Source organism: Tenrec ecaudatus, chromosome 7 (assembly GCF_050624435.1).
Source record: "Tenrec ecaudatus isolate mTenEca1 chromosome 7, mTenEca1.hap1, whole genome shotgun sequence".
Lineage (NCBI taxonomy): Eukaryota > Metazoa > Chordata > Mammalia > Afrosoricida > Tenrecidae > Tenrec > Tenrec ecaudatus.
Genome location: NC_134536.1, coordinates 24,444,333 through 24,466,583, shown reverse-complemented (window position 1 = coordinate 24,466,583; position 22,251 = coordinate 24,444,333). Strand labels below are relative to the sequence as shown.

The 22,251-nt window shown below is 46.0% G+C and overlaps 1 pseudogene; it reads right to left on the bottom strand.

The window, feature by feature from the left end:
* Positions 1 to 20,546: 20,546 nt before the first annotated feature.
* LOC142452667 (ubiquitin-ribosomal protein eS31 fusion protein-like) lies at positions 20,547 to 20,976 on the bottom strand (annotated as a pseudogene).
* Positions 20,977 to 22,251: the final 1,275 nt, after the last annotated feature.

The window sequence follows — 22,251 nt, the reverse complement described above, 5'->3', positions numbered from 1 at the left end:
ATGGGGCTATGACTTTCGCAGTGGAGTTTCTGTAATGGGACTAAAAAAAACACCTTAAAAATGGGCAATGTCCATGCTCTCACATTCTGGGGAACACAGTCAAGGCGACGGTGTTGTACATATAAAAATGGGTGAAATGTTTTTATATATTTTTCACAATGACAAAGTCTTGCTTTGAAGTCAGCATCACGAAGGATGAGACAGACTGGCCGTGTCTTCTGGTGTGACACACTGATAAGGACGCACCACCTGTGTGCACTCCCGCTCAAAACAAGCTGTAAAATGAAGACACAATTAGATGAAAGAAAATTAAGGGAACTTCTTTAAAGAATCACTACCCTGTACACTTCAAAAACAGGGCGTTACAAAAGCTGGAGAAAGAATGAACAGGCAGAAGCTGTTGAGATGGTAGATCTGTTTTGTTATGTGTATTTTCACCACCAGGAAAGAGCAGAAAGGGCTGAGAAATGGTTCCAGATTCAATGAGATTCAGAAGACTAACAGAAAAGAAGGCCTGGTCCTGAAATGACTCCTACCTAATCTTTTTTTTTTTTAATTGTAAGAGACATTGAGACAACTGGAGGAACTCAAATGTGGCCTCTACTCTTCGGATGACAGAGTATGACAGTTTACACCCAGATCGTGGAGAAGGTCACTGTTCCCGGCGATGGAACACCAGACTATCTAGTGCTAAATGATCACTTAGCATATTCTCAAGTGTGTCAGCAAAATAAATAGGCATTCTGATAACAAGTGTGGAAAATGTCCACAGTGGTGAACGCAAGTGCAAGGCACTAGGGAGCTAGCTCCTGCTCGTACTCTCCCAACTTTTTATTTTGAGAAAGTTCAGAACTACAAAAATAGAGTTAAGGGAAAAAATGGCAGCTGGGATTTAACCATCTGATTAGAATGTTCCTATGTATTTGGGCTTTGGGGAATTGCTGGGAAAAGTCCCAGAAACATAAACATGCAGGGCTTTCCACTGAGCCGTGCTTAAAGCTGCAGGAATCCCACCATCGCCTAGTCAGCTGCCCTCTCTGTTCCGGGTAACCCTCCTAAGCCCTCAATCCTCTTCCCAAACTATTTAAAATGTTCTCACCACGTTCCAGCTTCTTGGAAGGAAAAAAAAAAAACACCTCCCCAAACTCTGAATTTCTTCCCTTTCCCACTCCCCACACCCTTATCTCTATCACCCATCCTACCCCCCTTTTGTCCAGAGCTAATTCCTTTGAGTCCTCCTCACTCCCACCCTCTTCAGAAAACATGTTCCATCAATCAACACCTTGTCTCTCCTCAAACTTCGGCATCCATTCACGCCTCAGTTCTGGGCCCCCAATTCCCAGGCTGTCCTCAGGACCCATTCCACGGATCTCCTTTGTACTTCAAAGGTCTTCACGGATCTGGGCAGCAGCTGGTGCTCTTCCCCATCTTGGAAGGGCTCCCCTCCTCGGTTTCCAGGACACCTTTCTCTCCCAGCTTCCCTCTCGCCGCTTCTGACCAGCCTCTCCGAGCCTCCTGGGCAAAGGTGAGCACCTCCGCTGGGGGTGCTGAGCTCCCAGGATTTCAACCACCCACTTTCACAGGCCCCTGAAATGTTCTGAGCCCTGTGTCCCTCTCACTTGAAACACAGCACCCAGGCAGCCGGCAGAGTGCAAACCAGCAGGAGGAAAGGGAGCAAGGGGACGCTCCGCACTGCACTGTGCGGCGCACCTTTGTGGCTGGTTCGTTTCTGCAATACTAACAGCAACCCGAAGCAGAAACTATTATCCATCTTCTACAAAACTTTATGGTGGAGGCAGGCAGGGAGGAGGGTGGTGTTTAAGGATGTTGCTGAGAATTTCTCCGAGAGTGATGGAGAAAAGCGGACCTCTGATTCGGGAGTCAGTGCTGGTTGACTCCTAGAAAATCCTAGAGCAAACAAGAAGAGCAGGGTGGGAGAAAGAGGCCCAGACTCAGAGTGGGTAACAGGACATCTGACTGGACGGACTGAGTGGGTCTAGAATGCTTTACACTCATTGAAGTTGGGGAGCGGGGACATAGGCCTTCTTGTCTGATTTCAGTTCACACCCCACTGGGTGAGGCTAGGGTCGACACAAATTCAGTGTTAGCGAGGCAATGTTGGCACTGTACATCTCTGTGTTGTTACACCAAGGGTTTATTGATTTCTAAACTTATTCATCTGTAGATACACTTCAGGGGCCTGGATCCTAGCTCCTTGGGACCCTTTCTAGTTCCCTGCGGCAGTTTTCCTGCTGTGTCCTTCCAGGACATTTTTGCAGGTGGGAGGGATAACAACTTGTATTGGGAAAAAGATTTTGCTTCTCTATGATGGGATAGAGAAGAAAGGCACAGAGGAATGCCAAACTGCCTCATGGTTTTCTGAGCGTCCCATAAATGGACAGCCCACTGAACACGTGGTAAGCATGGCTGCCGTTCCTTCTGAGCCGGAGCTCTCCAGTTGGGAGTCCAGTTGTAACCTGAACATCACTGGTGGGCTTATTTCCCTCCAGAAGCCAAGGGTGTCGGTGGGTAAGTGCTGTCAGCTGCAAGGTCAGTGGTTCCGCCCTCCCCACGCCCCACCCCAGCCTCTCCCAGGAAGAAAGATGAAGTTGTTTGCTCTCGTCAAGATTCCCAGCCTCAGAAACCCTAAGGCGCCATTCTATTCCGAGGTCACTGGATCAGAACCACTTTGAAGGCAGTAGATGTGCAGGTCCGTTTCCCTCTGGCATGGCATCGGCGCAGCTGCTCTTTGAGGAAGCATGAGCAATAAAACCCCAAAAAGGGGTGGCAGGCTCAATGTGTGGGTCACACAGAAAGGTAAGTTCTGACTGTGTGCTAGTAGCCTTTCAGGAGACTTAAAGCTAAAAATAAAAGACACCCAATGGTTTGCAGGCAACTTCATACTCCGGTTTCACAGAAGAGGCAACCAAGGCCCAGGAAGACTGACGGGTGAAAAGTGGAAGAAGGGGAGAGAAGGTAGTCACAGAGGAGGCCACCTGATTCTCCTTAGTCAGGCGCTGGTTCTTGATCCGAGGTTGAGAACCATCCAGAAGACTTTCTGGAAAAACCAAAGACAAGCCAGAGGCGAGGAGAAAATGTTAGCATATCCCTTATCTGACAAAGGGCTTCCATTGACATATGCAGAACGGTCTTAAAACCAAACCACACACACATGCACAGAGATGTTGGATGGGTAAAAAGATCTGAACAGACGACTCTCTGGAAAAAGACAGGCAGATGGAAATAGACATATGAAAAGATGCCGAACACTATTTGTCATCGGTGAGATGCACATTACAACAAGAGAGCACCACAGAACTGTGGGACCGGCTAACCTCCAAACAGCGTACAACACCAAATGCTGACAAGGATGGGGCAGGACTTGTCATTTGTTAGTGGCTGTGTGAAATGGCCTAGGGACAATGGAAGAGGGTGTCACAGCTTCCTTCGACATGAAACAGACTCACCAGACTGCCCAACAGCCCATTCCGGGTCACTGCTGTCGCCCACCTGATGTGAAACCGGCATCTACACAAAAATCCGCACATACACAGAGCATCTTACACGTATTTCCCACAGACCCGACGTAAATCAGCTGTCCATCAGGAGGTGAATGGAGAAAGGAACTGGCATGCATCCTTACTTGGGGCTGTTTTCCAGCAATCAGTAAGAATGAGCTATTAATCCATGCAGCAGAAGAAACCAACCAAGCAAACAAACTCATTGCCGCTGTACCAGTTTAATCTCAGGGCAATTCCACAGCCGCTCACAGGGCTTTCATGGTGGCCATCCTTGTGCAAGCGGACCACCAAGCTGTGCGCCACAGGCCACATGAACCGTCAAACGTGATCCATTTGCGCCACCTAGGGGTGAAAGAGCAACACCACTGAACAACCACCAAATTCAATTGTCTTTGACATTTTCCCTCTATAGGGCAGGGTAGAACTGCCCTTGTGAGTTTCCAAAGCTCTTAACTGTTCACCGGGTGGAAGGCCTCATATTGCTCCCTTGGAGGGGATGATGGAGTTGAACTGTAGCTAACTTGGAGGTTAGCAGCCTGACATAGAACCCCCAGTGCCACCAAAACCCCCAAACTCACTGCTGTCCAGCAGCCCCCGGGTTAGCACTGCCCCAGCAGGGCATATTGCTAGCGCGGTGAAAGAAGCAGGGAACGAGGCCACCGTGAGCCTCTCCCTAAAAAGGATCTTACCCTTGGAAACCTGCTGGGGTCAGTAGGGAAGTTCCATCATCTGGTGTCAATTGATGCAGTCTGGCCTATCAATCAAGATAGAACCAACGAGGCCTGATTGGGCATGGCCTTCTCCTGAGAATTCTAGGAACTCGTGTTTTTTCCTCCTTGGAAGTAGAAGACACACTCTCTCTCAGCTCACTCTCTTGGAGACTCCCCTGAGCGACTCTCTACTGACAAGACACAGGTGCTACACTGATAGACTTCGCGCCCCGGGAGCTGGAGGAGCCTCATGGAGACCGCTGCCAGTGCTGAGAGGCTGCCACCACCACTGGAGCCAAAGACTTCCTCCCCACTGGCCTGGGATCATCCTGTACTCAGCAGCACTACATGTGATTCACGAGTCTGAAGAGGACTTTCTAGATTGGCATCAGCTATAGGGGCTAATATTGGACTTATAGACTTGATCTGGACTGGGCTGGGCTGTTTTCTCAATATTCAACTGCTCTTCTATATAAACCTCTTTCTCATATACATGAGTGTCAATGAATTTGTTTCTCTAGTCTACCCAGACTAACACGCTAGGTCTCTATCCTATAGGGTAGCTATGTATTGAAATCTACTCAGTGGCAGTGGGGGGTAGGTTTTTTTGTTTTATTTACTTTTGGGGTGAAAGGAGACAGAGTTAGACTGCACACTGCATGACTTCTTCCACAGCACGTGGGCTTCCTTCCTTCCTCCACAGAGACGCAGGTAACCTGTCACAACCGTAGGCTTTCCACTTCAGCTAAAGTCACTTAGGTCTATCACGTGCAAATTCAGCGCACTGAGGTGGCTCAGGACTCACTTGGCTTCTGAAGTACAAAATCGCTAGAAGTGAACATGCAGCTGGGTGCAAACCCTCACAGACAATCACGACAGACAGACAACCACTCTGGCAGGAACCACAGGAGACTCCCGGGCATAAAACACCAGGCTGGCTGGGTCGGGCGCAATGAGTGGAACCCTGAGGCGATGGTCCGAGGCTGTCACCCTACTGGAAAGGAACTCGCCCCTGCGGCTCAATTGTCAACCAAGCACCGGGGTCTGTGAGGGAACAACAACAGTAGGGAGGAATGCTTAAAAAACAAAGAAGAAGGCAAGGGAAATTCGTTTGAGCATCATCTTCCCCCTTTCCCCTCAAATTCCAGAGTAAGAGATTGGGGAGGATGAGAAGGAAGGATGGGGAACCTGGAGCTCACACCACCAGTCAAGCAGGGCCCTCGTTCCCACAATGTGAGCGAACAGAACGCAGCCCAGGGGCCTCCCGGAGACCGCAAGCGCTCCACTCCGCACCGAATCGGCCCACTGCAAGCCGGGCCAGTGGCGTGACTTGAACATAACCTCTTGCCTCCAGTGATGAAAGTGCTCTTGGGAAACGAGGTCAGACACTAAACAGTCTGAAGCTGCTCTGGGGGGAAGCCTTGCCCGTGTGGCTGACATGCCAAGGACATTCGGATTTCTCAACTTCGCCAGCCTTGCAAGCAGGTGTTCCGACTCCCACGGAATAAACAAACCATTTGCTGATATACAAGGACATCCCCCAGTTGTCTCTGAGTATCATACGTTTTGATAAGAAAACAAACGTGTCCTTCGGCATTGGGGAATGTCGGGGGGGGGGAGGAATGGCGGGAGGTGGCAGAAGGAGGACCAGGAAATGTAAGGAAATCAAAAAGTCCACAAACATATAAGGACCACGTGCTAGACGTCTCAACTGTCAAAGGATTCAGCGAATGGTTCATCTGGTTCCTTCCCACTTTTCATTCTGACACTGTTCTATAATCAAAGTAATTTCTTTGTGAAATTCCTTCCTTACTTGTGCAGTTACTGAATAAGTCATTAACTTTCAAACACATGCTTTTGAATGCTCTATTGTAAATAAACTGTTATAAGGGTTCCAAGTAAGCTATCAGAAAACGCATGCTTTTTGGGGGGTTTGTTTTTTCCAAACGAAAAGTAAGGGCTTCTCGGTGGTCTCCTGGTGGAAATGTCCTACCTCAAAAGCGACAGTTTCAAGACTGTACACATTTGTTACAACTCAAAGTATACACGGAAACCGAATACACAAAGAGAACGCATTTCCTTTGTAAACTACATCCTGATAAGATCAATCTAAAAACAAAACCAGAAACCACCGCAACTGGAACCCAGAAAAGAAACTGAAGCATAATTTTTAAAGAGATCAAAAGCACTGGAAGCAGGATTTAAAAGAAAGAAAAATTCACTAACACACGAAGACTTAGTGTGCCACTGTAATTTGACACCATCTCTACTAGGGAAATGCACAGAGGAGAACAGGGCCCGAGGTCCGGCCTACAGAAGAAGAAAAGAAGAAAATCAGGATAAACTCGCTTAATTCTGGGCAAACAAGCACGGGTTTTCTTTGCCCCACCTCTGGGCTGCTCAGATGTGGAGAACGTCAACTATGCACAGACAATGGTTCCTGCATAGCACATACCACACACCCCCTGCTGGGACTTCCATTCCACCCCTCTTGTTTTCCTTCTAGTTCCGTAGGAAAAAGCCATGTTTAAGTGCACAGAGAACAGGAAGACACTTTTACTAATAAATAATCTTACCAACCGCTTACAACAATTAATAAGCCTTTCATCCCCGCCCCCCCCCAACCCTTTTTTTTCAATAGAATTGAAATGAACCTGAACAGGTACATCTGTTATTCTGGTCTCAACCAGCCACACACATCTTCCCACGCACACATTTAAAAATATGTATTACTATAGGCTATAAGGCTTTTTCTCCAAACACTATTTCTACCAGACAACCAAGCCTGAGAGTCGATGGTGACGCGCAGTGACTTCATAGACAGGGCAGGCGCGCCCTCTAGTGTTTCCAGGACGTAAGTCTTCATGGAAGCTGCAACACCCTGCTCCTTACTACAGAGGAACTGGTGGATTCCAACCAACCAGCTGAGCACTTTAACCCTGCGCCCCCAAGGCCCCAAATACCATTCACACAGGTTGCATAATAACCCATTCTCTAACTAGATCGTGCCAAAGGTAACTATTCTACAAGTATTATCGGTCTTTTCTCATTTTTCCCTTTAATGTATACAGAATGCAATAAAATTGGTTACATATAAATCCTGTAACCCATTTTAAAATTATTTTCCTAAGAGAGTTGTCCTAAGTTAGCTGCAATTTCCAAGAACCATAGAAGAAAGCACTGATAAACCATATAAAAATTATTAAATTTTCTGGATAAGAAAACACACCACAAGCAGGGTCTGAAAACGCAACAGAAGCCGTGGGGCCTAGCTGGCTAAGGTGAGCTCCAGGGTGCGACCACACAGATACAGTCAGCAAGATGCAGAACGGAGCAACATCATCTCAACAACTAAATGCTCTGTGCACCGAAACACAGTAAGAAATAGTAGGAAAGCCTATAGATTGTCGTAAAACTCAGAGGCGCCATTGCAGGGCTCTTCTGGTCAACCTCTGAACCTCTTTTCTACCAAAGGAGCTTTTCCTGCTGGGTCTGGGGAGAGAAGGCGTGGGGAGACACTGCGAGGGGTCAGCGGTGGGCGCTTGTTCACAGGATTCTTCGTGCCTGTCTTCCTACTAGGAATCAATCCCAAGTCAGGACGCGTGAGGGGGTTCTCACAGTGAGCCAGAGTCAGGAGTGGAGCGTGTCCCCTGAGCCCCAGGTCCCTGCTCAGGGAGCCTCCTTGATCCCGGCAGAGGAGCAGCACAACCAGGAGCCCGCACTTCCCAGCCCGCAGCGCAAGTACAGCCGAGTTCTTTGGGGCAGGAGGCTGGCTTCTGGAGTGGGGCACTGGCCCACAGACCTGGAGCTTCGTGCCTTCAGGAGGAGGCTTATAGCAGACTGGCACGCCCTTTGGGCACTTATTAGGAGCCTGACACGAACTTTGTTACATGCTCAGACTGAGCCAGTCTAGCTTAAGCATCTCCACCTGAACTGCAACGTGCTGACGTCTGCAATAACCCCGTCATCGCTGGCCTTGTTTCCGAGCTCTGTGCGGCCACTGCAATGAATCCCAGAACTGAGCTAAAGAGGAGAGAGAAAGACGGGGGAGGCAGAGCGGTCGTATGTCTGGTGTGGGTCTAATACCAGTATCAAAACTTTACACAAAATACTTTTACAACGTAGCAAAAACAGCCTCAACTCAATCAGAAGATAAGAGGGCAGCAAAGCACGGGAACAGACATTTCACTGAAGAGGATATTCAAATGTCCAATAAACATGAAAAGATGCAAAAACATTAGCCATTGGGGAGATGCAAATCAAGTACCAATCCATACGCAGTAATACAAAAAGAAAGCACCGGGCGTTCCACTAGAGTATGGAGAAACACAATCAACTAGTACTACTGAAAAAGAAAGGCCTGCAAGACACAGTTCACCAAACAGGATCTCTAAATGGTCCATAAGCACAAGATGCTCAAAGTGTGAGCCCCAGCTGACAGGGGCCCTATGCACAACAACACCACTGCCATTCCTGCCCCAGCTTCTCAGTGGTTGCCATCTGAGCCCACTGGCAGCCACCGTGCCAACCCATCTCCCTGCGGATTCTCCTCCTTTTCCGCCACCCCATATGCAATACACGCACGCGGGGAGATCGGAAATACATGGCTTGGTCCTCAAAATGACGTCTTTGCACAGCTCTTATGAAAGTGATGTGAGTTTTATGTTGGGGAAACTGTTAAAAATAAATAAATTTCTTTAAAAGATGGAAAGGAATACACTGTAACAAAAAGAATTACTGTATATACTCGGCTTATACACGGGTCAGTGGTATCCCAGCGAGGTGTAACATTTCACTGGGCGCCCGTTATCTCGCGGGTTATTGCTGTTTCTCTGCTGTTCATTCAAAGCCCCGCTGGCACTGCAGGGCTTTGAATGTTTGTCAGAGTCCTATGATGTGTATCTTTGATAAGCCTTTTAAAGACCATGTGTGAAGGAGGTGGCATGAATGGATGTCATCTGGTCAAGCACGACTAACAAAAGGAGGAAATCTCATGAAACCTGACATAGAGTTTATAGCAAAGTGGGTTCGAGATGCATGGGAAGACATTCCAGAAGAGTTTACATCACATTGTACTTCTGGTTGGATATATCTTTAACAGTCATTGTAAGTGGTATGGGGTCTGCTAACTGATAACTTGGTTAGAAAAAAAAGTGGTATTTTGACTTGCATATCTTAACAGCTATGTGGTCAAACGTCATAATTTCTTGTTTTTTTTGAAATAATAGTTTTATTGGCACTTCATCCACATGTCACAAAATTTAATAATTCAATCAGATCAAGAAGAGCTGCACAATCATCACCCCAATCAACTCTACAACAGTCATAATTTCTTCTATGTAGCTCATTTTTAGCTGTTGTTACTACAGGCCAGACCATCACGACACATGCAGAGTTCAGAGGTTGGGGGTCAGGTGGGTGGGCACGCTATCAGAGGCGTCTTCATATAATAGGTCATTCTAATACAATATGGTAAGTGAAGGTGAAGGAAATGTTCCATTATGAAAACAGGGTGGAACACTTTGCTCAATTCAACTGTAAAACCCAAGCTTCAAGAAAAGATTATAATTCACATCTGTAAAAGCGAAGAAAATCCACCAGTGAAATAAAGAAGAAGACACACAACCCTGGTGGTCAGGGATATGGCACTACCTCAAACACCTGAGACTAGAAATTCCATGTGATCCAACATACTCTGGTGTCAACCTGTGAAGGGATGGAGACTAGCCTGTCAATCAGGTCACAGCTTGATGACCTCATTTGGGGGTGTGATGGAGATAAATAGCTCACTGGAGGCCAGATACGGACTTTCTGCTTGGTCTTCCTGATGACAAGACACGTGGAGCTACGCTAGAGGCCTGAACTGGAGGAGCCATGTGGAGACCCACGCCAGCCCTAAGATGCTTACACCCTCACTGGATCCACAAGACTTTCCACACACTGGCCTGTGAGCTTTCTGCATTCGGTGTCACTGCATGTGTTTTGTGAGTCTGAAGAAGACTTTATAGATTGGTATCAGACATATAGACTAATGTCAGACTTATGGACTTGATCTGGACTGGGCTGGGATGTCTTCTCAATATTCAATTGCTCTTGTATATAAAGCTCTTTCTTATACACATGTGAGTGTCTATGAATTTGTTTCTCTAGTCAACCCAGACGAAGACACATGGAGAGACCTGGAGAATCTTATTGTGAGCTAAGTTAGTGAATCACAAAAAGACAAGTATCATATGAAACCACTACTATAAGGATAAAAACCAAGACTTGTATCAAACAGAATAGGCTTTGGGAACTCCCAAGGGAGGGATGGCAAAGATGGGAAGATAAAGCAAGGCACCGGGGGGTCCCAGTAAAAGGGAAGGAGGGGGGAGGTCCCTAAGATGGAGAAATCAGGGGGGCAGCTCTTGATAGGATGGTGCAGATGAGAGGTTTGAACTGTTGAATACAGAACTGATCGTCTGGAATGTAACCCCCACACCAAATTAGTAATAAAAAATTCATCACAAAAGAAGAAATCAAATGACATATGGTATTGGGAAAAGCTGCTGTCAGAGACCTCTTTAAAGGTGCAGATGTCACTTTCAGAACTAAGGGGGACCTGACCCAAACCCTGGCACTTTCCACTGCCTTGCAGACAAACGCTGGGCGCTGAGTACAGAAGACTGGACCAGAACTGGCGCCTCTGCGTTATGGTGCTGGTGAGGAATATCGAACCATGGACTCCGAAGAATAAACCACCTTAGAAGAAATCCACTCACAAGGAGCCTAAGAAGAGAGGGCGGTTGGACATGTTTTCAGGAGGGTCCAGCCCCTGGATATGCCTTATCAGGAGGCAGCAGTTCTTTGGTAAAGTAAAAGGTCAATACAAAAAGAGAGAAATTTAAAAAAACCAAACCAAACCAGATGCATCCAGTGCCTGCACCTAGGAGCTCCAACGCATGGCACGAGACCAGGCAGTGTTTCATTCAGTTGAACAGGGGCTTGCTGTGGGTCAGAGCTGATTCCACTGCATCCAGCAACATCAGGTGGTTTGAAGAGAGTCCTGGTTGCTCAATAAGTGATTTAAAAATCACTCATCTGCTAACCAAAAGGTTGGCTGTTCAAACCCACTCAATGACTCTGCCAAAGGCAAACCTGAAGATTCACTTCCATGAAGATCGCAGCCAAAAAACAACAATAACAACAACTTTATGGAGCAATTCTACGCTGGCACATTGGGTGATGATGCATCAATACTGACTCAAAGGCTTCCGAACCATAGCAGGCAGCTTAATACAAAGGACGCATATTCTCCCACACTTCTGGAGGCTAGAAGTCCAAAGTCAAGGTGCTCGTCAATTGGCGTACCCTCTATATCCTCCGGAGCTGGAGAGGCTCCCTCAAGTGAGCTTCTCGTCTGGCCTCTCTGGCTCGTGAGGCTGTTTGAATTCCTGGGCTTGTGGTTGTATCAATCCAATCTCTGCTACCCGGGCATACTGCTTCCTCCTCCTCACTCGGCTTCTCTCCTCTTGTGGCACAGTGGGTTATACTGTGGGCTGCTAACTGCAAGGTGAGCAGTTCAGAACCACCAGCTACTCTGGAAAAAAAGATGAGGCTCTCTATCCCTGCAAAGAATTACAGTCTTGGAAACCCACAGGGGGAAGCTCTGTTTTGTCCTATAGGGTCAATAGCAATCAGAATTGACACTCCACGGCAGTGAGTTTGAAAGGTTTTTTTGGTGTGTCTCTTACAACATTGGATTTTTGTCATTGGAATTAGGGCCTGCCCAGATAATCGAGGATGCTCTGCTCATCTCAAGATCCTTAACTACATCGACAAAGATCAATTTTCAAATGAGGTCACATTCACAGGTTCCCAAGACAATAACTAAACAGGTCTTGTGGGGAGGGGGCACCATTCAGCCTAGTACACCAAGCCATACACTGTCAACCCATAATAAACCACATATCCGATTGATTTTCTGTCGCCCCAATAAAACTGAAGCCCACACCCCCGAAAGAACAAAGAACATAAGCAGCACACAGGTAAGCGAATGACACAATGACTATCAGGAGCCCCAAGAACCTGGTCCTCGAGAAATGAGATGAAGCTAAAGAGCTACTGAAGGGCCAGCGAACGTCTGTGGCTGCAGGGCTGTGAGAAGACAAACAGGTCCTGGGACTGGATTTGAGCTAGGCTGTTTATGCAGCAACATGAAATGGGGAAGGGGAACCTAATATTAACGTCTGTGCTGCAGAGGATCCCATTAAGAAATTGTAAAGACAATATCTAGAATGAGAGAAAAAACTTCAAGAATATACATAGTATCTGCTAAGGGGGCTTTCATCTAGATTACTTAAAAAACCACAACAAAGGGCTAAGAAGACAAACACCTCCGTTAAAACAGGCAAGGGATCGGAGTATACATATATCCAAGTAAGATGTACAAATGGTCAATAAGCACATGTAAAAATAATCGACATTAGCCATACCTGTTGTCACCGAGTCGACTCTGACTCATACCGGTTGTCACCAAATGGGTCCTGAGTCACAGAAGAAAGACTCCCAGTAGTTTCCAAGGCTCTCCCCTTTCCTGAAGCAGACGGCACCTCTTCTCCTGTGGGTTCACGCCATCACCAACCCTTTGGTTGGCAGCCCAGTGCCTAACATCTGTGCCACCTGGACACTTATCCTGACGCATAGGGAGATGTTAGTCAAAACCACAATGAGATACCACTTTACACACAGCAGCCCGGCCAGAATGCTTTAAAAAGCAGTAGCGAGTGCAGGTGATAATGTGGAGGAATCGGGACCCTCGGACATTGGCGGTGAGCACATGAAAGATACGGTGACTTTGGAAAAACAGCCTGGTGTTCCTGAAATGGCTGAACAGTTCTGTTGTTCTTGCTGCTGCTCGGTGTTGCCGAGTGTATTCCAACACAGAGTGACCCAATGCACGAGAGTGAGCGCCATCTGGCCCTGCATTCTCCTCACAACTGCTGGGCCGTTTGAGCTCATTGCTGCAGCCACTGTGCCAATCCAGCCACTGGAGTGCCTTCCTCTTTTTAACTGACTTTCCACTTTACCGACCCTGACGTGCTTCTCCAGGGAGCAGTCCCCCGAAAAGCATGTTCAAAGCTTGTACTGTGTTTTTCCAAGACAGATGTCTCCATTCTTCTGGAAGTCCACGGTACTTTCCATTTCCTCAGCAACGCCGTAATTCAAACGCATCTTTCCTTCCCCCCCCCCCCCCCCCCCCGTCTTCCTTATTCCCCGTACAGCTCTCACAGGCACACGGGGCAACTGAAAGCACCGTGGTTTGAGTCAGGTGCACCTTAGTCCTCAAAACACGTTTGCTCTTTTAACATTGTAAAGACATCTTGCGCAGCGGATTTTCCCAATGCGTCAGCGGATTTTTTTATTCCTCGCCCATGAGCACTGACTGTGGATCCAAGCAAAATGAAATCCTTAACAGCTTCCATCTGTTTTCTATTCATCATGATACTGTCTATTGGTCCAATCGTGAGGGTTTGGTTTGGTTTGAATATTGAGGGATACCCCATTCTGAAGGCTGGACTCATTGATCATCAGTAGGTGCTAAGAAAACGGTACGGCGGCCATCTGCCACGTCCTCTGGTCACACACACGAGAGGAGGCGGATCCCTCTCCACACCAGAAAGGTCAGACACACGCCGCCACTCTCTAGCTTTCTTGACACCAAGCACTACTCCCACGACACTCTACTTCTCTGTTGGGTTGGAAAATTCATTGCAATGCCTACAGAGAGCTCACAGAGAACACAATTATGGATGCTTATTAGGGAAATCTACGAGTGGCCCAAGACACGGTCAGAAAACCTGAAGAGTGATCCCCAGCAATATCTCTCCTCACCCAGCAGCCGAGCCTGGCTATCCGGTCCCACGGCTTTCATCCAGGTGGCTCTGTCTCCTCTCCATGGGCCAGGAAGGGCCCCCACTGCTCTCCCTCGCAGCCTCATCAGTCTTACGACGTTCTTCTGCTCAGTGGTCTGTCTCATGGTCTCCCGGCCTCAACCTCTGGTCTTGATGTGGCCTGGCCTCTGCTGCCTCCACCACTTTAAGCCAAAATTCTGTAAGTGCTCCACTAGCGGCCCTTTTTCCTTGATGGTCCTGCGAATTCTCTCTTCCTGCCTCTGAGCTGTCTTATTGTTCTAGCCAAGGAAATGCCAAAACCTAGCGATCCTCAAGGTCGAATCCTCTATACCTTATTTGTCTGGTTCCACTCACTCACGTGGTGGGGGTTATAGAGAAATATGATCAGAGAAGACCAGTCTGTGGGAAAGGACATCACACTTGGTAACGTAGGTGGTCAGTGAAAAAGAAGATTCTCAATGAGACAGATTGGCACAGCGGTAATATCAGTGGTGAGGACTGCGCAGGCGCGAGTACCATTTCCTTCGTTGTGCATAGGGTCACCGTGAATCAGACATGACCTGATGGCATCTAATAACCATAGGGGAATGGATAGAAGAGCCAGAGGTAATGAATTTCACTTCACCAAAATGCTTCAAGTCCTCCTTTGTTTTCAGTGGTCAGGGTAATGTCTTATATACGAGGGGGTAACAAAAAACAGAAAAAAGCTCCGCCTGGTAGAGCTTTCACAGTATGTCTTTTTCCTGCTAGAAGAATATCAAGCAACTCGCTCTTAGTGCACCCAGTGGCGTCGCCTGGGGAAGTTCTCTCTGGTCACAGTAAATTTTGGAGTAAAAGCACTTTCACTCAGACCTCATTTTTTGTGGGATATTGTTTCCTGCTCAAGAAAATTCTTCAAAAAGCTGTTGTGAGGGTGAACACAACTTACAAGAACAACACTGTGGGAAAAACTCAAGTGTCTAAGTGGTTTTCTCGTTTCAAAACAGTGACATGTTGATCGATGACAAACCTTGTTCAGGATGTCCATCAACTTCCCAAATGGACGATACTGTTGACAAAATCATGCACTTGTGCTCGAAGACCGGTGATGGACCACTGACGAGCTGGGGAAGTTATCTACACGATCCTGGAGCTCGGCTCAGCGAATTTTAATAGAAAGATTCAGGAATGAGACGGGGTGCTGTGAAATCTGGGCCCCGGGTTCTGACTGACCAGGAAACATAGCATCGACTGGACACATGCCAGGCTCGGAAGGAACAGCTCCGTAGAGACCCAGACGAGATGTGGTGCAATTCTTACAACCCCAGAAGCAAACATCAATCAAATCAGAGGAAGACCCTACATCGCCTCGCCCAAAAACAACTCAGGCGAAATAAAAAATCAAGACAATGCTCATTTGTTTTTGTTTTTTTGATGTGAGGGGGATAGTGCATATGGAGTTCATTCTACCAGGTCAGCTTTCTTTGAGAGGTTCTGAAAAGATTGGGTAAGTGTTTGACAAAAAAGGCCTTCTTTGTGGCAGACAGGGACTAGTTTTGCCACCACGACAATGCACCTGCTCGCGCCGCCATCTCAGCATGCCAGTTTTGGACAAAAACAGCACGCCTCTTGCCCCATGCACCTTACTCACCCAACCTCGCTCTGTGCGGCTTTTTGTTTTCACGAATGAAGAACAACATGAAAGGACAGCGATTTGATGGTGTAGCTACCCCCTTGTATAACAAAGATTGTTCATCAGCCTTCTTCCATTCCTGATGCTGAATTCTTCACATAATCTGGCTTCTCAGATTATGTGCTCAGCATCCAGACTGAACAAGTATGGGGGAAGATTACAACACCAATGCATATACCTTTATGATTTTAAAACACCCAGTATCCCCTTCTTGGGTTCAAACAACTGCCTCTTGGTCCATGCATAGGTTCTGCATAAACACAATGAAGTATTCTGCAATTCCCATTCTTTGCACTGTAATCCATGATTTGTTATGATCCACATTGGCAAATGACTTTGGATAGTCAATTAAACACAAGATCTTTCTGGAAGTCACTGCTTTCTGCTAAAATCCATCTGACAACAGTAATGATGTCCCTCACTCCATGTACCTTAAGAACGAGGGCACATATACCTATGCAAATGATGCACAACCACAACACATAGCCAAACGGAGAAATAACTCAAATATCTATCAACTGATAAATGAATCGTAATCTATATGTTCATACAATGGAACATCATCTTGCCACAAAAAGAAATGAAGTACTGTTACTTGTTATAACATGGAAGAACCTTAAAAATATTGTTCTATGTGGAAACAGCAGCCACAAAGAACCACATAAAGTACAAACCCATTAATATGAAATATCTGTAACAGGAAAATCTCTTGAAGTAGAAGGTTTATAATTGGTTTCTACAGTAAAGAGCCCTAGTGGCATAATGGGTTACAAGTTGGGCTGCTAACCACAAAGTCAGCAGTTTGAAACTACTAGCAGTCCTTCAGGAGAAAGATGAGGCTTTCTATTCCCATAAGACTTACTGTCTTGGAAACTCACAAGGGCAGTTCTACCCAGGCTTATAGTGTTGCCCTGAGTCTGAATTGACTCGATAGCACTGATTTTTAGTTTGATTTGGTTATTTTATTGCAAAGGATATCCCCAAAGAAAACCCAATAATAAACATTTTAATTTTTTTACCATATATACTCATGTATAATCCAAGTTTTTCCAGCACATTTTTAATGCAGTTTTTATCATAAGCCTCTACTGATATTCAGGTCGGCTTATACTCGAGTATATATGGCAATTTATTTTTTGTTTATTTTTATAACTTATTTTATTGGGGATCTTACATCTCTTATAACAATCCATATATCAATTGTATCAAGCACATTGGTACATATGTTGCCATCATCATTTCCAAAACTTTTTCTTTCTACTTGAGTCCTTGGTATCAGTTCCTCCTTTTCCCCCTCCCTCCCCCACCCTCTGACCCTCAATAATTTATAAATTATTTTTATTTTAATATTTTACACCATCCGCCATCTCCCACCACCCACGTTTCTGTTGTTCGTCCCCCCATCACCCATGTTTCTGTTGTTCGTCCCCCGGGGGTGGAGAGGGGCATGGACTATGTCGATCATTGTGATCGGTTCCCCGTTCTCCCCCTCCTCTTCCCACTTTCCCCCTGCCCTCATGGCAACACTACTCTCATTATTAATTGGTCCTGAGGGGTTTGTCTGTCCTGGATTCTGTGTGTTGAGAGCTCTTATCAATGCCAGTGTACATGCTCTAGTCTAGCCAGATTTGTAAGACAGAACCGGGGTCATGACAGTGATGGGAGGAAGCCATGTTTCGTCGGTGCTATACTGCACCCTGGCTGGCTTCTCCCTTCCTTGTTACCCTTCTGTGAGGGGATGTCCAGTTGTCTACAGATGGGCTTTGGTCTCCATTCTGAACCCCCTCATTTGCCTGGAAATGGTTGTATGTTTTAAGTCTTCTGATGCCTAATAGCTGATCCCATCGACACCTTGTGATCACACGGGTTGCTATGCTTCTTCCGTGTGGGCTTGTGGCTTCCCAGCTAGACAGCCAGTTATTTAACTTCAAGCCGTTGAGACCCCAGATGCTGTACCTTGTAATAGCTGGGCACCATCAGCTTTCTTCACCACATTAGCTTATGCACCCATTGTGCATTCAGCAATCGTGTCAGAAAGGTGAGCATCACAGAATTCCAGGTTATAAGAACAAAGTGTTCTTGCACTGAGGGAGGACTCGAGTAGAGACCCAATGTCCATCTGTTATCTTAATGCTTAGCCTAGAAATATATGCACAAAGACTTATATCCCTAGCATTATATATTAATATATTTACCTAGGTACATGCCTATGTTTATATCTCTATACATGTCTTTTTTAATAAATAAAAATAAAGCTTAAGTGAAAAAATAAAACCTTTATCCATTTTAAAGTAGTTGTCTTGTCATTACTGGTAGGTGGCATTAAATGAGACCTGACTCACGGCAATCCTACGTACAACAGAGCAAAACACAGCCTGCCCCTCTGCCATCCCCACAATGGTTATCCTCGAGCCCACTGTGGCAGTCACTGGGTCACTCCATCTCACTCAGTCTTCTTCCTTAACTGACCTCCTACTTTACCAAGCATGATGTCCTTTCCCGAAGACTGCTCTCTCCTGGTAATGTGTCCAAAGCACACGAGACAAAGCTTGGCACCACCCTTGCTTCTGCAGAGCATTTGGGCTGCATTTTTTTATGAGACAGGTGTTTGCTCTTCTGGCAATCCTGTAGGACAGAGTAGAACTGACCCTGTGGGTTTCTGAGACAAGTGATTATTTACAGGAATAGAAAGTTTCATCTTTCTCCTGAGGAGCAGCGGGTGGATATGAACTGCTGACCTTGCGATTTGAAGCACCAATGCATGCATAGGAAGCTATTGAAAATCCCATGTCTTGGGTCAGACGCACTTTAGTCCTCAAAGTGGCATCCTTGTCAAGAATCCAAGGAAATGAGTCTGTAATGTATATCTACCTTAAATTCTAACAGACTTTGCCATAATCAGATATGTGTAGGAAATTGCCTCAATTGGGTACTTTATTTCCCCAAACGCAATTAAATTACAAAATAAATAAATTTCAAAAAGTAACGAAACCACTCAACACAGGAAACCACAATAAGCAAGAGTAAGGGACACAGGGAAACCAGTAACTGCAAAATGTGTGTGTTTTGTGAAAAAAAAAAAATTCAGGGACATATTCAGATGCCAAATAACTTCTCTTAACACTTTCACCATACAAGCTCGCCTTTATTGCAATGAACCCCTTAGGCAAGCCCCGCATGCATGCACACATGCTTGCTCGCTCACTCACTCAACCACTCGAAAGCTAGTGATAACCATGCCTCTCTTTCTTTTGCAAAAAAAAAAAAATATTTCCTGACGCCCTTTGAGTCAACTGTTCCAAATGTTTTTGACCAAAAACAACAGGGAGATTTTTCATTTTATAACTTAGTAAGGACCTCAAACCAGAACCAAACTCACTGCCACAAAATCGACCCTGACTCTTGGCACCCCTGCTGGACAGGGGCGAACTGCCCCTGTGGGTTTCTAAGACGGCAACTCTAGATCGGAGCAGAAGGTCTCACACTCCTCCCATGGAGCAGCCGCTGGTTCCAAACGCCTGACCTTGCGGATCGCAACGCAACACATAATCACTGTACTTATCAAACACACGCTTTACATAAGGGTACCTAGCTTCCCAGGCATGATCACTTCAAAGTATTTTTGTTGTTATTTTTAAAACACTGGTCTTATTCTACCAAATGAATGCCACAATCCACTACTGGGTCGAAAAATTCCAGTGTTTGAAAAATGTTATACCAAATATTTTACTTTATTCACACATTATTTTTAATGGCATGATCCTAGGTTGATAATCAGAAATGGAATATATTGATCCAAGGACCAGAAAAAGGTACAAATGATCCCCATGGACAAAACCCAAGGGGGTTCTGTCTGAGTTTAAATTGTGAACACTCAAATTGTAGAAGTCTATACAGGACAGGGGGAGCCCAGAATCCATCTGCAGAATGCCTATTTGGATTAAGCCTCTGGCAGGTCCCCTCTGGTCACAGTCAAGGGACTCAAACAGCCTTACTATCACAGAGAATATTGTAAACTTGATTACGGTTGATGGAACAACAGTGTAATATCATCTCTGATCAGTTGACCTCCCTCTTGACCCATTCTGAATTTGCTCTAGCCTCACATATTTCTCGCTTGTTCCTTAACCAAAGGTTTCTCTCTGGCATATTTTAATATTGCTGGTGATCTATTCTTTACTCCCCTTTTATACCCTGTTCACTTTGTCTTTGTTTCTTATTGTTTCCCGGTGCGGTAGTTACACAATCTGGTGTCAGTTTGAGGATTCAGAGTGAAGGGGTGGAGTTTAGCCTGTCAATCAGGTCCCAGCTTGAGGACCTCATTTAGAGGCACAAAGGAGATAAATAGCTCCCTGGAGGCAGAACACAGGCTCAGTCCCTGGGAGACATTCTTGTTGACAAGCCACATGGAGACAGGCTGATAGCAGCCAGAGCCTTGGAGCTGGAGAAGCCACGTGGAGACACCTGCCAGAGCTGAGATGCTTATACAGCCAATGGATCCACAAGACTTTCCAACCTTTGGCCTGTTCCTGTCCTGCATTCGGCACCATTGCATGTGTTTTGTAAGTCTGAAGAGGACTTTATAGATTGGTATTAGACATTTGGGCTAATATTGGACTTGTGGACTTGATCTGAGCTGGGATGTTTTCTCAATATTCAATTGCTGCAGTATATAAGGCTCTTTCTTAAAAAAGAAAAAGAGTTGTGTTTTTGGTTTTTTTTAATGTTCATGTCCTTCATTAGCCAGGAGTTACTTGTCTTCTGGTTCACGGAGGCAGTGGGTCAGACAGCACTGGCCGCAGTTTGGCTGGCCATGAAAACCCCAGCACCACACTCGGTCTGAAGGGCACTCACGCCGAAGGCGGCTGATTTGGCCTGATTTTCATCCACCTTATAGTATTTTAAGACGGCCAGCTTAACCTTCTTTCTCATATGCTTGTTCTTCTTGGGAGTGGTGTAAGACTTCTCAGCACAAGATGAAGAGTGGACTCCTTCTGAATGTTGTCATCAGACAAGGTGCGTCCATCTTCCAGCTGCTTGCCAGCAAAGATAAGCCGCTGCTGATCGGGAGGAATTCTGTCCTTGTCCTGGACCTTGGCCTTCACATTCTCTATTGCATCCAAGGGTTCGACCTCGAGAGGGATGACCTTCCCCGTAAGGGTCTTCCCGAAGATCTGCATCCTGGCGGTGGCCCAACCGCAGATGGCGGATGAGAAAGTGAAAACTCTTATACACATTTAAGTATCTATGAATTTGTTTCACTTGTCTACCCAGACTAACACACCCATGAAGCACAGAAGTGGTGGACATATAGTGACAGTAACTGGTGTAATAGCTTATGGAGAAGTGAGGGGAAACGGGGGATGGGGTGGCTTAAGGTGAATTGGGGAGCAAATAATGAGTATGGGAGGGAGGATGCAATGCACCTAATTTTGATGATGCATACACAACTCTTTTAAAAAGTGGCTTAACTGTGGAAGTGTATGATATATGACTTTCATATCAATAAAGCCACTGAGAAAAATCAAGGAAAAGTTATAGGTAGGTTCAAAACTTACATAAAATTTCGATACCTTTTCAATCTGTTTTTCCAAGGTTATGAAGCGTCTCTGTATCCCTGCTGTATGCACACCCACACCATTGACTGCAGTGTGGAAAAGAATGAACTGCCACCAAGATCAGGGAAAGCAAAGGCGGAGAACAGTACTGGCTGACGTACAGCAGAGTTCTCCTACATTCTGTGAGACAGAGCGGATAGGGAATGAATGTGGAATCTGGATGCTTCAGTCCAGTCCCATTTCTATCACTTTTGGCAAGTCACTTTGTAGAAAATTGATTTTCTCACCTACAAAGAATAGCATGGGGCAGGGACCCTGTCTCTTGTCCACTACTCTTGGCCTTGAGTTTAGAACTCACCTCGGCATGTAGCATGCAGTAAATGTTCATAAATATGGTTGAATGAGATGAACGTGTGCGCTGCTCAAATGGATCCAGGTATGATGCACACAACTACACGGTTTTACTTTTTGATTCAGTCTGAAATAACTGGAGACCCTGCGCTGTGTCTGACGAAATGCTTCCCCTTTCACCAACTCCAACACCAAAAATAGGTTGTGGGGGAAGGACTTTTGTTCTGTTTTTCATTTTTCTTCTTTTCTAACAGCTTGTCCTTAAGGCCTAGTGATCTTCTTCTGAAAGTCAGTCAATGAAAACAACATGGATCACAATGATGCAGTGACGGAGGAGTGCAGGATCGGGCCGTGTTTCGCTCCATTATGCTGTAGGCAGAGATGTCTCTACAGCGGGTAACAACAGCAGTCCTTGTAGTAGGGAGTACCACACCAGGATACTCCACACCCACTGTACAGATGTCCCCTTAGACAAAAATAATGTAACAATTTTGCTCTTTTTCATGTATTTAATCCATTTAACTTTTTTTTTTCACTATCATGAAC